Here is a 13,200-nt window from a genome sequence, read left to right as displayed (position 1 = left end):
ATATCAGACTGGTCCATCATATTGATGATATCATGTTGATTGGACCTAGTGAGCCAGAAGTAGCAAGTACTCTAGACTTACTGGTAAGGCATTTGCGTGTCAGAGGATGGGAGATAAATCCAACAAAAATACAGGGGCCTTCCACCTCAGCGAAATTTCTAAGTGTCCAGTGATGTGGGGCATGCCGAGATATCCCTTCTAAGGTGAAGGATAAGTTCCTGCATCTGGCCCCTTCTATGACCAAAAAAGAGGCACAATGCCTAGTTGGTTTCTTTGAGTTTTGGTGACAACATGTTCCTCGTTTGGGTGTGCTACTCTGGCCCATTTATCGAGTGACCAGAAAAGCTGCTAATTTTGAGTGGGGACCTGAACAAGAGGAGGCTTTGTGACAAGTTCAGGCTGCTGAAGAAGCTGCTCTGCCACTTGGGCCATATGATCCAGCAGATCCAATGGTGCTGGAAGTGTCATTGGCAAATAGAGATGCTGTTTGGAGCCTTTGGTAGGCCCCTATAGGAGAATCACAACACAGACCCTTAGGATTTTGGAGCAAAGCCTTACCATCTGCTGCAGATAACTACTCTCCTGTTACTGGGCCTTAGTAGAGACTGAATGCTTAACCTTGGACCACCAAGTTACCATGAGACCTGAGTTGCCTGTCATGAGCTGGGTGTTGTCTGACCCATCAAGCCATAAAGTTGGGCATGCACAGCAGTACTCTATTGTAATATGGAAATGGTATATACAAGATAGGGTCAGAGCAGGTCCTGAAGGCACAAGTAAGTTACATGAGGAAGTGGCCCAAATGCCCATGGTCTCCACTCCTGCCACATTACCTTCTCTTTCCCAGACCAGAGCTATGGCCTCTTGGGGAGTTTCTTACAGTGAATTGACTGAGGAAGAGAAAATTAACTGAGGCAGAGTCTTGGTCTGGTTTACAGATGGTTCAGCACAATATGCAGGTATCACCCAAAAGTGGACAGGTGCAGCACTACAACCCCTTTCTGGGGTGTCCTTGAAAGACAGTGGTGAGGGGGAATCCTCCCAGTGGGCAGAACTTCGAGCAGTGCACCTGATTGTTCATTTTGCTTAGAAGGAGAACTGGCCAGAGGTGCATTCATGGATGCTCATGGATGCTGCTGATAGTTTGGCTGGATGGTCAGGGACTTAGAAAGACCATAATTGGAAAATTGGTGACAAAGAGCTGTGGGGAAGAAGTATGTGGATACACCTTTCTGAGTGGGCTAAAAACATGAACATATTTGTGCCCCATGTAAATGCACACCAGAGGGTGACTTCAGCAGAGGAAGGTTTTAATAATCAAGTGGATAAGATGACCCATTCTGTGGATACCAGTCAGCCTCTTTCCCCAGCAACTCCTGTCATTGCCCAATGGGCTCATCAACAAAGTGGTCATAGTGGTAGGGATGGAGGTTATGCATGGGCTCAGCAACATGGACTTCCACTCACCAAGGCTGACCTGGCTACAGCCACTGTTGAGTACCCAATTTGCCAGTAGGAGAGACCCACGCTCCGCTCCCGATATGGCACCATTCCCCGAGGTGACCAGACGGCTACATGGTGGCAGGTTGATTACATTGAACCACTCCCTTCATGGAAGGGGCAGTGATTTGTTCTAACTGAAATAGACATGTACTCTGGATATGGGTTTGCTTTCCCTGCACGTAATGCTTCTGCCAAAACTACCATCTATGGGCTTATAGAATGCCTTATCCATTGTCATGGTATTCCACACAGCATTGCTTCTGATCAAGGAACACACTTCACAGCAAATGAAGGGCAGGAATGGGCACATGCTCATGGAATTCTCTGGTCTTACCATGTTTCCCATCATCCAGAAGCAGCTGGATTGATAGAATGGTGGAATGGCCTTTTGAAAACTCAATTACAGTGCCAACTAGGTGGCAATACCTTGAAGGGCTGGGGTAATGTTCTTCAATAAGCTGTATATGCTCTGAATCAGTGTCCGCTGTATGGTGCTATTTCTCCCAAAGCCAGGATCCGTGGTTCTAGGAACCAAGGGGTGGAAATGGGAGTGGTACCACTCACTATTACCCCTAGTGATCCACTAGGAAAATTTTTGCTTCCTGTCCCTGTGGCCCTGAGCTCTGCTGGTCTACAGATTTTAGTTTCAAAAGGGGGAGCGCTTCCACCCAGGAGAAACAACAATGATTCCACTGAATTGGAATCTAAGACTGCCACCTGGTCACTTTGGGCTACTCATGCCCCTGGATCAACAAGCCAAGAAGGGGATTACATTATTGTCTGGGGTGATTGACCCTGACTATCAGGGGGAAATAGGACTGCAACTATACAGTGGAGGCAAAGAAGAGTTTTCCTGGAATATAGGAGATCCCCTAGGGTGTGTTTTAGTACTACCATATCCTGTGATTAAAATCAACAGAAAACTGCAACAACCCAAACCAGACAGGACTACCAATGGCTCTGAGACTTCAGGAATGAAGGATTGGGTCACCCACCAGGCAAAGAACCACAGCCAGCTGAAGTGCTTGCTGAGGATAAAGGGAACATGGAATGGGTAATGGAAGAAGGTAGTGATAAATATGAACTATGACCATGTGATCAGTTGCAGAAACGAGGGCTGTAGTGCTGTTTTGTTCCTGTTATACTATTTAAGTTATAAGATATCAAGTTTAAGAATGAATATTACCCAAGGACTTGCACCCTATTCTGGAGAGATTTAATGTGTTTCCAGTTATATGCAGGACAGTTGAGTATTGTTAGGTGAAAGAAAAAATGTGCATTTTATTGTTTTTTATTTAGAAATTAGGTATGGCTTAAAATGATATTTATAGCTGCCAAGTTGACAAAAGTTTGACTATCATGGTCAGGTTCATTTGTCAACTTGGACAAGTGGTGGTACCTTTTGTCTGGTTGGGCAAACCTGTCGGTTGCAATGAGGACATTTCATAGAATTAAATCATGCATCCACAGCTGATTACTTTTGTAATCAGCCAAGGAGAGTGTCTTCTGCAATGAGTGATGCTTAATCTAATCACTGGAAGCCTTTTAAGGAGGTTTCAGAAGAGACAAGCTCTCTTTCTCCTTCAGCCAGTGAGCCTCTCCTGTGGTGTTCGTCCAGACCCTCCATTGGAATCGTTGGCTTCACAGCCTGCCCTGTGGATTTTGGACTCTGTGTTCCCACAGTTATGTGAGATGCTTTTATAAATTTTATATTTGTGAGGGTTTCCTGTTGATTCTGTTTCTCTAGAGAACCCTAACTTATACAATAGGCCATAATATAATTTAAAAAGGTAATATAAAGTACATAATTACTTTCAAAGGTGAAAAAAATCAGTACAACAGTGTATTGCAGAAGCTGTGACTTAGAAACTATTCCCATGATTACTAAGAATTAAAAAGCAGATATTGTTAAGTTTCTAGCCATGACCCATTCTGCTCTTCTAATTTAGCAAAAAACAAACAAACAAACAAACAAAACACACCTATAGTGTTGAATATGGTAATGTACTAAACCATAAAACTACATTTGCCTACCTCAATTGTGTATTGGGGTTATCAGTGAAGTATAAGCATAAATCTTTACAAAGCTCTTCTGGGAAATCTCTGTAAAAGGGATTAGTATAACAATAAAAAAAGAGAGGACTATACAACACTAACAGTGAATTCTGATATAAACCATAGACTATAGTTAAAGTAGAATTATAATAATATTCTTTCATGAGCTCTAACTTACTTTAAAATTTTGATTCTTTGTTACCAGCAGCCAAATGTAACAATTAAGCAATTTCTTAATTGATAGAAGGTTTAGTCAATCCAAGCCTTAAGTTATTAGGTGACTGGCTTTTTAAGACCCAGAATAGAGAAAAAATAATATCCTATATTTTGCCCTGGCCGAAGTATATCAGAAGAAGTATTTTTAGTTCTAGACATCATGTTTTAAGAAGGATGGTGACAAATAACGTGTGACCAGAGTGGATTTTCCACACATGTCACATGAAGAACATTTAAAGGAAATGGGGATATTTAGCCTGAAGAGGGCCTGTGCAACGTGACACCATTTTAAACTACTGCCATGCTGAGCAAGCAAATTTAGATTTATTCCTTTTTGCTTCTAATGAAAGACCGATAGATTATTTAAATTCCAGCCAAATATAAGATAGAACTTTCTAAAATGAGAATTATTTGAAAATATACTGATAATCTTATTGGATAGTAAGCGGAGATATTCAGGCAGAGACTTAGTGACTGGACATAGAGACATCATGGGGCCATTTGAGGTGTGAGCAAAAATTATTTATCATTGTTTTCATTCTTTTCAAAGACTAGATCCCTTTCTTTAAATGAGAGCCTGCTGCTCATTCTATCTATCCCCTCTCCTGGAAAGATTCTCTAGAACTCCCCAGAGCATAGTTGTAAAACACTAGATTAGAAAAGAACTTTATAACTCTGATTCTAATCCATAATGATTAGAGATGAATATTTGCTCATACACGGTTGTTTTCTTTGATATGCAAGAAAAGTACTGGGAGAAAACTAGGTTTATGACCTGAAAAATTTTAAACAAAAATAAAGTCCCCTCTCATTTATGTATCATAGGTGAATGATTGTTGCATATAATAAAATGGAGCAAATACAGTATCATGAAAGAATCTTAAGGTTTGTCCCATGATTTTCACAAATTTTTAGTAAAGTGTTCTTTGTAATAAGTTAGTTGCTGGTATTTATTATAGTAGTAATAAGAAGCTGTAATAAGTAGTAACAAGTAGTAATGAGATCTAATGACAGAGCACTGATTTGGTGCCAAATCTTGTTTCAGGTGGTGGGGGGGTGGGAGGAGGACTGGGAGAGGCAGAAAAGGGAGCGAGAAAAACAAAAATAAATTAGACCTGGATGTATGTTCAGACATCAAGGAGCTTACAAACTGGCTGGAGCTACATATACATAAGTCACTATAATTTAAAACAGAAAAAGATAATCACTATCAAGTATGTGCTGAGTGAGTTCAAGGAAAGAAGAGATTTCCCATGGTGTGGGATCAAGGAAGGCTACTTGGGAACAGTGGTGTTTGAGAGGCCCTTGAAGGACAGCCAGACACAGAGATGGAAGGAGAGGGATTTCACGCAAAGAGAGGAGCATAAGAAAAGTTGCTGAAATGCAAACTTGAAATACTCGTACCCGGAGAGGTTTCACTGTATTAGTCAGATGCCAGCTGGAAGCAATTCACTGCAGATGGTTCTCGTGAAGGCATTTAAATGAAGGGACCACTTATAGAGATTGGGCAGGGTTATAGGAACAAACAATGGCTGTTGAGGCACCCAGAGACTAGCAGCAAAGGAGAGCCATTACCACTCTAGGGCTGAAGGGCAAGGGCAGGAAGTAGTGTTAAGCATCCCAGTGAGAGCTCGAGCCATGGAAGAGGAGATATCTGGTAAGAACTGAGGTCAGGGAGGGATGAATACATAGGGAAGGCACCAGAGAAGGAAGGAGATGGGAAGAAATGCCCTGACCTCTTTCTCTTCTGCCCTCCCTTATTCTGCCAGTGTATCCCGCTGGCCCATAAAGCAAGGGATCCTGAGTAAGGTCACCTGGACCAGCCTCCAGCTTACAGAGAGAGCAGAGGACAAAGAATAGATCTTGGGTGGGTGGTTGGGTGAGGGGACATGAGGAGTTCAGAGGAGTTTTTGGAGTATCTTAATGAGCACACTAAAGAGTTGGTGAGTTATTTGAATTATCTGACAGCTAATGTAAAGGTGCTGATGCTTTGTCAGCAAGAGTGACATAACAAAAAATCCAGAGGTGGACAGGCCAGGCTGGGGCAGAACTCCATGATATTATCAGTGTTCCATGTTCCTTCTGTTTTGCTCCCCAGTGACTCTCATCTACACAGTCACCTCATGGTTCGAAGATGGCTGCACTACCTCTAGTCTCACATCCATGTCCTAGACAATAACAACAAGAAAATGACAAGGAAACTAAAATCTCCAGAAATCCCCAATAGATGTTCAGTGTAAGATTGTCCCCAGCTATGAAGGAGGTAGGCTGGGAAATGTGGATTTTATTTCAGCTAGACACATTGTTATTCTGAATAAAATATATTTTTTTCTTAAAGAAGAGGATAATAATTCTTAGGTAGGAACTAGCAGAATTTGATACAAATGAGGAGAAAGCTTGAAGAGAAGGGTACTCTAATTCTTAATTATTTGAGCATCTAATAATTCCAAAGTGGGGTGGCACTGCCCCAAATGAAGAAATTGGAAGGAAGAGTGATTTGGGAAGTGAAGAGGATTCCTTAGATTTGAGACACACTGAACGTTGAATGGCAGCTACACATAACTAGGAGAGGCTAAGGGGTGGTGGAAAATAGGAAGGGAATACACTGAAAACAGAGCTGGGCTGTGACACAGATTGGATTTTTGCTCCCAACTTTTCCTTTCTTAATAAAATTGTATATCTATACCCTTTGCCACTGCAAGCAGAGTTTACTTACCTGCTCCATTGAAGCTGGGTTTGGTGACATGATTTCTTTGGACAATGGTGTAAGAGCAGAAGTGACGTGCCAATCCAGGTCATAGACTATTTCTGCTTGCTGCTCAAGATTCTGACCTCCCCTATGAGAAAAGGAAACCCTGGTCCGCAGATGAGGACACAGAAAATAGACCAGAACTAGCGCCTTCGTGGAGCCCTACAATTCCAAGGGTGTAGATTGGAAACTACTCCTTAACTAACTGCTTTGACATGTAATATTTTGAATCATAAGGATAGATTTTAGGCATGGTTTATATAACAAATTAATTCCAAATTAAAAAGTTTTAGCTACTTGTAAGAGTAGTGCATGATTTTATGCCAACCAGTTGGATTGTTGTCAACTAGGCCTACTTTTAAAAGCAGTGGTGGCTCCAAATTTTCTACAAAGGAGAGCCTTAGGGGAGGCAAGGCAATTGCAAGAGAGGGTATCATGCATGCAGGGCAGAATCCTGGCCTAAGGTGACTTGGTTGGGGGGAGGGAGCAGGGTGCTGCTGAAAATGGTTGGAGGAGGGGGGTAAGATAAAGCATCCTCCTTCATCCTACCACTTGGCTTGACCATATCATAGTGTTTCATAAATTCAAAACTAGGTGTTTTAGGAGGACAGAATAATTCAGACGCTAGATTTTAGCTAAATTTTATACCCTTATTACTTATGGCTCTGTGTTAAATCCAGATTTAGAAATATGAACTTTTAGAACACTTATATTACTGGCAGCTAAAGTTCTTGGTAATCCAATACAAAACATACGGTGACATTAATTAATTCTAATGAAATTTTTAAAAATAAAGTTCAAGAGCATTAACTATTTCCTTAGCAATTCATTTTGAAGACATCAGCATCATTTGGCTAGGAAAGCATCATAAAATATAAAAATTTTATGGTTCCCAATTTCATTTTACAGAAAAAAGAAGTAAATCTAATTAAAACTGCCTAGTTGAGTACATTTACTATCTGAAGCTAAAACCTGGCCAGTAGTTGAAGAAAATAAAAGAAAGCAAAACACCATCACATTGAAAGGCACTCCATTCCCACCTCTTGTCACAACCATTAATTTCCTCCTTAAGAGCAGAGGCTTTGTATCTGTATATCCCTAGGATCTTGGATATAATTCAGTAAATCTTGAATGAATAAATGAAAAAAAAATGAATGGGTAGCCATCAAATCTGAGTGGCCTCCTTCGCTGAAAGGAGAGGGTACATAATTTAATTAAAACATTCTGGCCTCTTAAACACAGTTTTTAATAAAGGGACAGGTCTGTAAAAATACAAACTGGTTCCTTAAAATTAAAAAAGGAAATATACATCCCTTATAAAGTTCTCAAATGCTACAGAAACATATAAAATGAGAAATAAGAATCACCCCTACCCACTCCCCAACTCTCGCCTTAGTTCCATTCTCCAGAGGCAATTTTTGTTAACAATTTCTTGTTAATTGCATGCAAATGTTTTGTGCTCTGTGAGCCTCTGTCTAGCGAATATCTCTTACTCTTGCTTGGCCACCCAAGATCGTCATCTTCTTCCTGTGTTTTGGGAATTCCCACTTAATGAGGCAGATCTTGCCTTCCAATATAAAAAGTAAAAAACAGATTTCCCCCTTCTCTGGTCTCTCCTGCAGCAGAGATGTAAACATCCTCATCGGGTCACTTAGCCCCTAGACTTTAGAACTTAGAGACTCAAAGAAGAGGAAACACATGAAATCCATGCTGGTGAGGATGGGGCAATGCAGGCGGTCAGCAATCAGAAGCAGCAGTAGGTTAGCAGTGCTGGCCGGGCAGCAGCAGCAGCAGCAGCAGCAGCAGCAGCAGCAGCAGCAATTTCTCTGTGCAGTGCGGTTTGGGACATTGTTATCCTCTGCTTAGTTCGAAGCTGGTTCTCTCCATATAGCACATTTAATTGGTGCTCTGCACAGATCCCCATTGGATCCCTCTGTACTGTTTCGTTTGCTCTGCCTTTCCACCAGCTCAAGGTGCTTGTACTTCCAAAAGCCACCAAGAATATCTTTCTTTTTTTTCTGAGAACGATTCTTGTGCAAATGGAGATAGCTTTTGCCCAAATGTCTGGAGAGCCCGAAGTGCTAGGAATCTGCCTTCCTAGAGCAACCAACCTGTCACCAGTGGCTCCCGGGGGTGGGAACAGGAAAGCCCAGTTCCCTAGCCTTGAGTAGGGACATCACAAGACATAACTTCCACTACAGAGTTCCCTTTTGAAATCACGCTGAAATTACCCTCTGGTTCTGGGTTTTGAGATTGTACCCTTGCTGGGCTTTCTTACTTTCTCTGTCCCCCTCTCCCCATTCCCTTGCTGGTTTCTTCTGGGACCATTTAATAAATCACCAGCACAGAAATCCTCCGGGGTCTGCTTCTTTTCATTCTGACCTAAGACACCCAACTTCCTAGAGATTCTGGCACATGTCAAAATCCTTTCAATAACCCCTTTTCCTGCTTAATTCAGCCTAGGCTAGTTTCTCTTGCTTGCAATTCAATATAGTTATATACATATACATATACATAAAAATATATTTTAAAAATACTTTTAACAAAAAATAATACTGTACTTTACATTGATATGGCCCCTACATTGTTTTTTGCTTTTTTTCTAACCTCTCAATTAATCTTAGGTGTCTTTCCATTTTAGCACTGACAAATGATCTTATTCTTCTTAATGGTTGCATAGTATTTCACTGAAAGCATGTTCTCTAATTTTGTTAACCCATCCATTATTAATGAACATTCAGGTTGTTCCCAGGTTTGTTTTGTTGCAATTTAAACAATATTGTAACTAACATTCTTGCACATGCATTTTGCATATTTGTAGGGTTCTACATGGGAGTAGGATGAATATCTAGAGGGAGAAGTGTTGCACCAAAGGGTTTATGCGTTTACATTTTGTTGGTCTTTTAAGTATCACTTATGGACACTTTTGATTAATAGCAGTTCTCAGTTTTATTTTCCTTAAATATCAAGATTTAATTTTTACAATATTTTGCATGTTTTTTAAAAATTCAAATAAACTCAACCCCTTTAACATTTTTGGTCAATTACTATGTGCCAGATACTCTTCTAGGTGACAGGAATATATAATAATAAGAGATGCTATTTTTCACCCCGGAGTAGCTTATAATATCTTAGGAATATAGTCATTTGGAGGAAAAAAGGTAATAATTGCTCTAATTGGTCACCCGTGACCTCCATGTTGCTACATCCAGTGGTCACATGTCAGTCTTTATCTTACTTGGCCTATAAGCAGTATTTGTCACTCCCTCCTCCATGCAACTTTCTTTTTACTTGGTTTCCAGAACACCATACTTCCTGGTTTTCTTGCTAACTAATTGCTTCTCCTAGCTCCTAATCTTTTCCCCCAAACCTGCCCTGCCCTGAAATCTTTCCATATGTATTAATGGTAACTATATTCTTCCTGTTGCTGAGCCATAAAATCTTGGAATCATACTTGACTCCTCTGTAGATGTAGATGTGCTACATCTGAACTATAAAGCTTTTCCTTGGTCTTTGACTTTGAAATATACCCAGAATCTGATCATTTCTCATTACCTCCACTGCCACCATCCTGGTTCGTCATTTCTCACTAGGATTGTTGCATAAAAGTCCTAACTTGTCTCCCTGATTCCAATCTCACCAACCCTCCTCCCACACTTTACTATTTTATGCTTAACATATAAGCCAGAATAGTCCTTTAAAAATGGTAAGTAAAATCATGTCACTTTTATACCGAGAGTTCCATTTCACTTAGATGAAGGCCAAAGTCTTGGCAAAGGCCTGCAGAGCCCTTCGGACCTCCAAAAATTCTATGGCTCATCCTACCTCAGCCAGCTGGTCTCCTTGCAGTTCCTTGAACATGTCAGGCCCACTCCCAACTCAGAATATTTGCACTTGCTGTACTCTCTGCTCAGAATGCTTTGGGTCCAAATATCCCATGGCTTGCTCTCTTATCTCCTTCAAGTCTTTGCGTAAACATCACCTTCCCAGTGAGGCTAACTATGACTACGCTTCTGTGGCTTGCCCTACCCATCCCATTTGAACCATAGTCAAAGACATGGGCATGTGAAAGATGATAGGTTCATAAAACTCTAAGCAGTTCATTAACAATGGCATAAAGTGGAGGATGGCCATGGAGAGGTTAAAGTGGGAGTCAGGGATTGGATCCTGAAAAGTTCTATTTACCAGGATAAGTAGTTTGGATTTGATCTTAGAGGAGTAGGAAGTCATTAAAGGATTTTAAGCAGTTGAGTAGCTTGATCAGATTCATATTTTAGAAATATGGTTCTGGAAGCACTACAGCAATAGCAAGGAAGTGGGAAAGGGTTGGAAAAGAGGCGATAGATTAAAGAAACCGCTAGAAGTCAGAGATGTTAGGACTCACTGTACTTATTGGTAACAAACGTAGACTAGGTTTCAAACTTGGCTGACTATGAAGATGGTAGTACCATTGATCAGTGTAGGGGAAATGGGCAAAAGAGCAATTGGGGTGCAGAAAAGTGATTCCTATACTGTGAGGTTACCCCAACACTGGAATGTGGGTACTGGTTCAAAGTTTAAGAGTCTCTAGTCTCTAAATGTGTTCAGACAACTGGGTAGATGCGATTATCCAAGGAAAGTAGATGAAGAGTGAGCTAGGAAGGCCAAGGGCAGATCTATGGATGGAAGAAAACCATATGAGACAAATAGAGAAAAGAGAGACAGTCAAGGTTAATCAAATATTTTAACTTCTTATTCTTTGTTTTTACTTTTTTATGTCCATTTTTACCATCTTTAGAGTCTACCATTATAAGGACTCCATCTTGTCCCCTCTCTAATGCTTCCCTAAATTTCTCACTAACCCATTTGGGTTGAATTGGACCCACTGCAGCTTCAGGGATTATCTATATTTAACTGAAAACAATCAGCAAATCCCACATTTCTCAGAAATGAGATTGGTTCCTGAGATGGTCACACCACCAAATCTGTCCAATCAAAACAACAGGTTCTGGGACTTTTGTTGAAACTCTACTCCCCTTCCCACCCTACTCCCAACTGAACAAGGACACGTGTGCCTGCCTCATAACTATAGGCAGCATTCTGGGACTAGCAGAGAAGAGCCAGCTAGGACCTGGAGCCAATATTGTAGAAATAGGACAAGGAAATTAAGAGAGAACGATTTTTTGTTTTTAGTCAATCACTTAAATAGAGAAAAAAGGAACAACTATTTCTTAAGTGCTAAATTCAGTATTATATCATACCAGTATATTTTAAATAAATATGAAAATTAGTATATATTAAACAATAAAATAGTCTAAATTCCAAGTATATTAAAATATGTATGTTTATCACTTAAGATCATTTGCTCATAGTAATCACATAGTAACACGGTATATTCAATGAAGACACATTTTTTTCACCCTGAATAAAACCTCTTGTGAAGGGACTGTTTGGTCACATGACCCAGCATATTTCATTTTTTGTTCGAGACAGTTTGCCAGACTTTCTATAACTTCCATACTGTAGGTTTGTCATGAGGTTAAAAATTTAATATATGTAAAGAATGTGGCTTAGCTTTCTGACTGCCATGACAAATACCACAGAATGGGTTGGCTTAACAACAGGAATTTATTGACTCACAATTTCAGAGGCTAGAAGGCTGCTTCCCTTAGGGGCCATTGTGTTCTGGCTGGCCAGCAATCCTTAGGTTCCTTGACTTTCCTGTCTCAAGGCAATGTCCTCTGCTTTCTCTTCCAGGTTATGTTGACTTCCAGCTTCTGGTTTCTCCCCATGACTTTCTCTCCTGTGTCAATTTCCTTTGTTTATAAGGACTTGGGACCTGAACGTGTCTTTTGGGGGGCACTTGATTCAATCCCCAACAAAATATTTAGAACCATACCTGGCACATGATATTCAAAAGATTATAATAGCAGAGATAGTAGGGCCGGTACATGCTAAATGATACAAAAATCTTCATTTTTTTCTTGTTTATCTCTGGCCTTTATAATCCATTCTCCCACTTCTTTGTGATTCTAACCACTTCTGAAGTACTCCCATTACTTTATCACCCCACTTTCTTCTCCTTTTTCTGTCCTTTCTCCCCCATCATTTCATTTTTCTCTATTTTCCCTTCTCAAAGCAATGTGGAGAAGCAGGGTTTAAAATCAGAGAGTGAAACTCTGGAAAATGATGGTAATGATTTCAGGGTCTTTTTTAGTTATATATCTTTTTGTCTCATATTCTTCCAAGGTTATTTTTCTTTCTTTCTGATACCTTTTCTTTCTTCATGATGCTCCCCGAATTTTGTTGTTAATAAGTAGTCATGTGCTATCACAATATTTATGAAAGCTTATAGCAGCTCTAATACTGACTCAAATGAAAATATGCATCTACTAGAAAGGCAGATTGTTCTTCCTTTTGATTTAATAATTCACCAAGAGTTCCATAATACTTTACACTTTTTTCAATATTTTCCCTTCCCAATAAATTCTTCCACCAAAGATTTGTAATCTATACATATTCCTTTTCTGTTCAGATGAACAATTGTGTAGTACAAGGTACAAATTCCATTGAGGTGTTTGGATAACTTCACATTTTCCACACAACTGAATTTTTAGTGGCTTGATATCAGGACTTCAGGATAAAATTTATTTTGAGTGTAGCCTTGCCTACCCTTAAAAATATTCATTTCTTCAAAC

The sequence above is a fragment of the Tamandua tetradactyla genome, chromosome 7 (genome assembly GCF_023851605.1).
Source record: "Tamandua tetradactyla isolate mTamTet1 chromosome 7, mTamTet1.pri, whole genome shotgun sequence".
Lineage (NCBI taxonomy): Eukaryota > Metazoa > Chordata > Mammalia > Pilosa > Myrmecophagidae > Tamandua > Tamandua tetradactyla.
Note: the sequence above shows the minus strand (reverse complement) of the source record.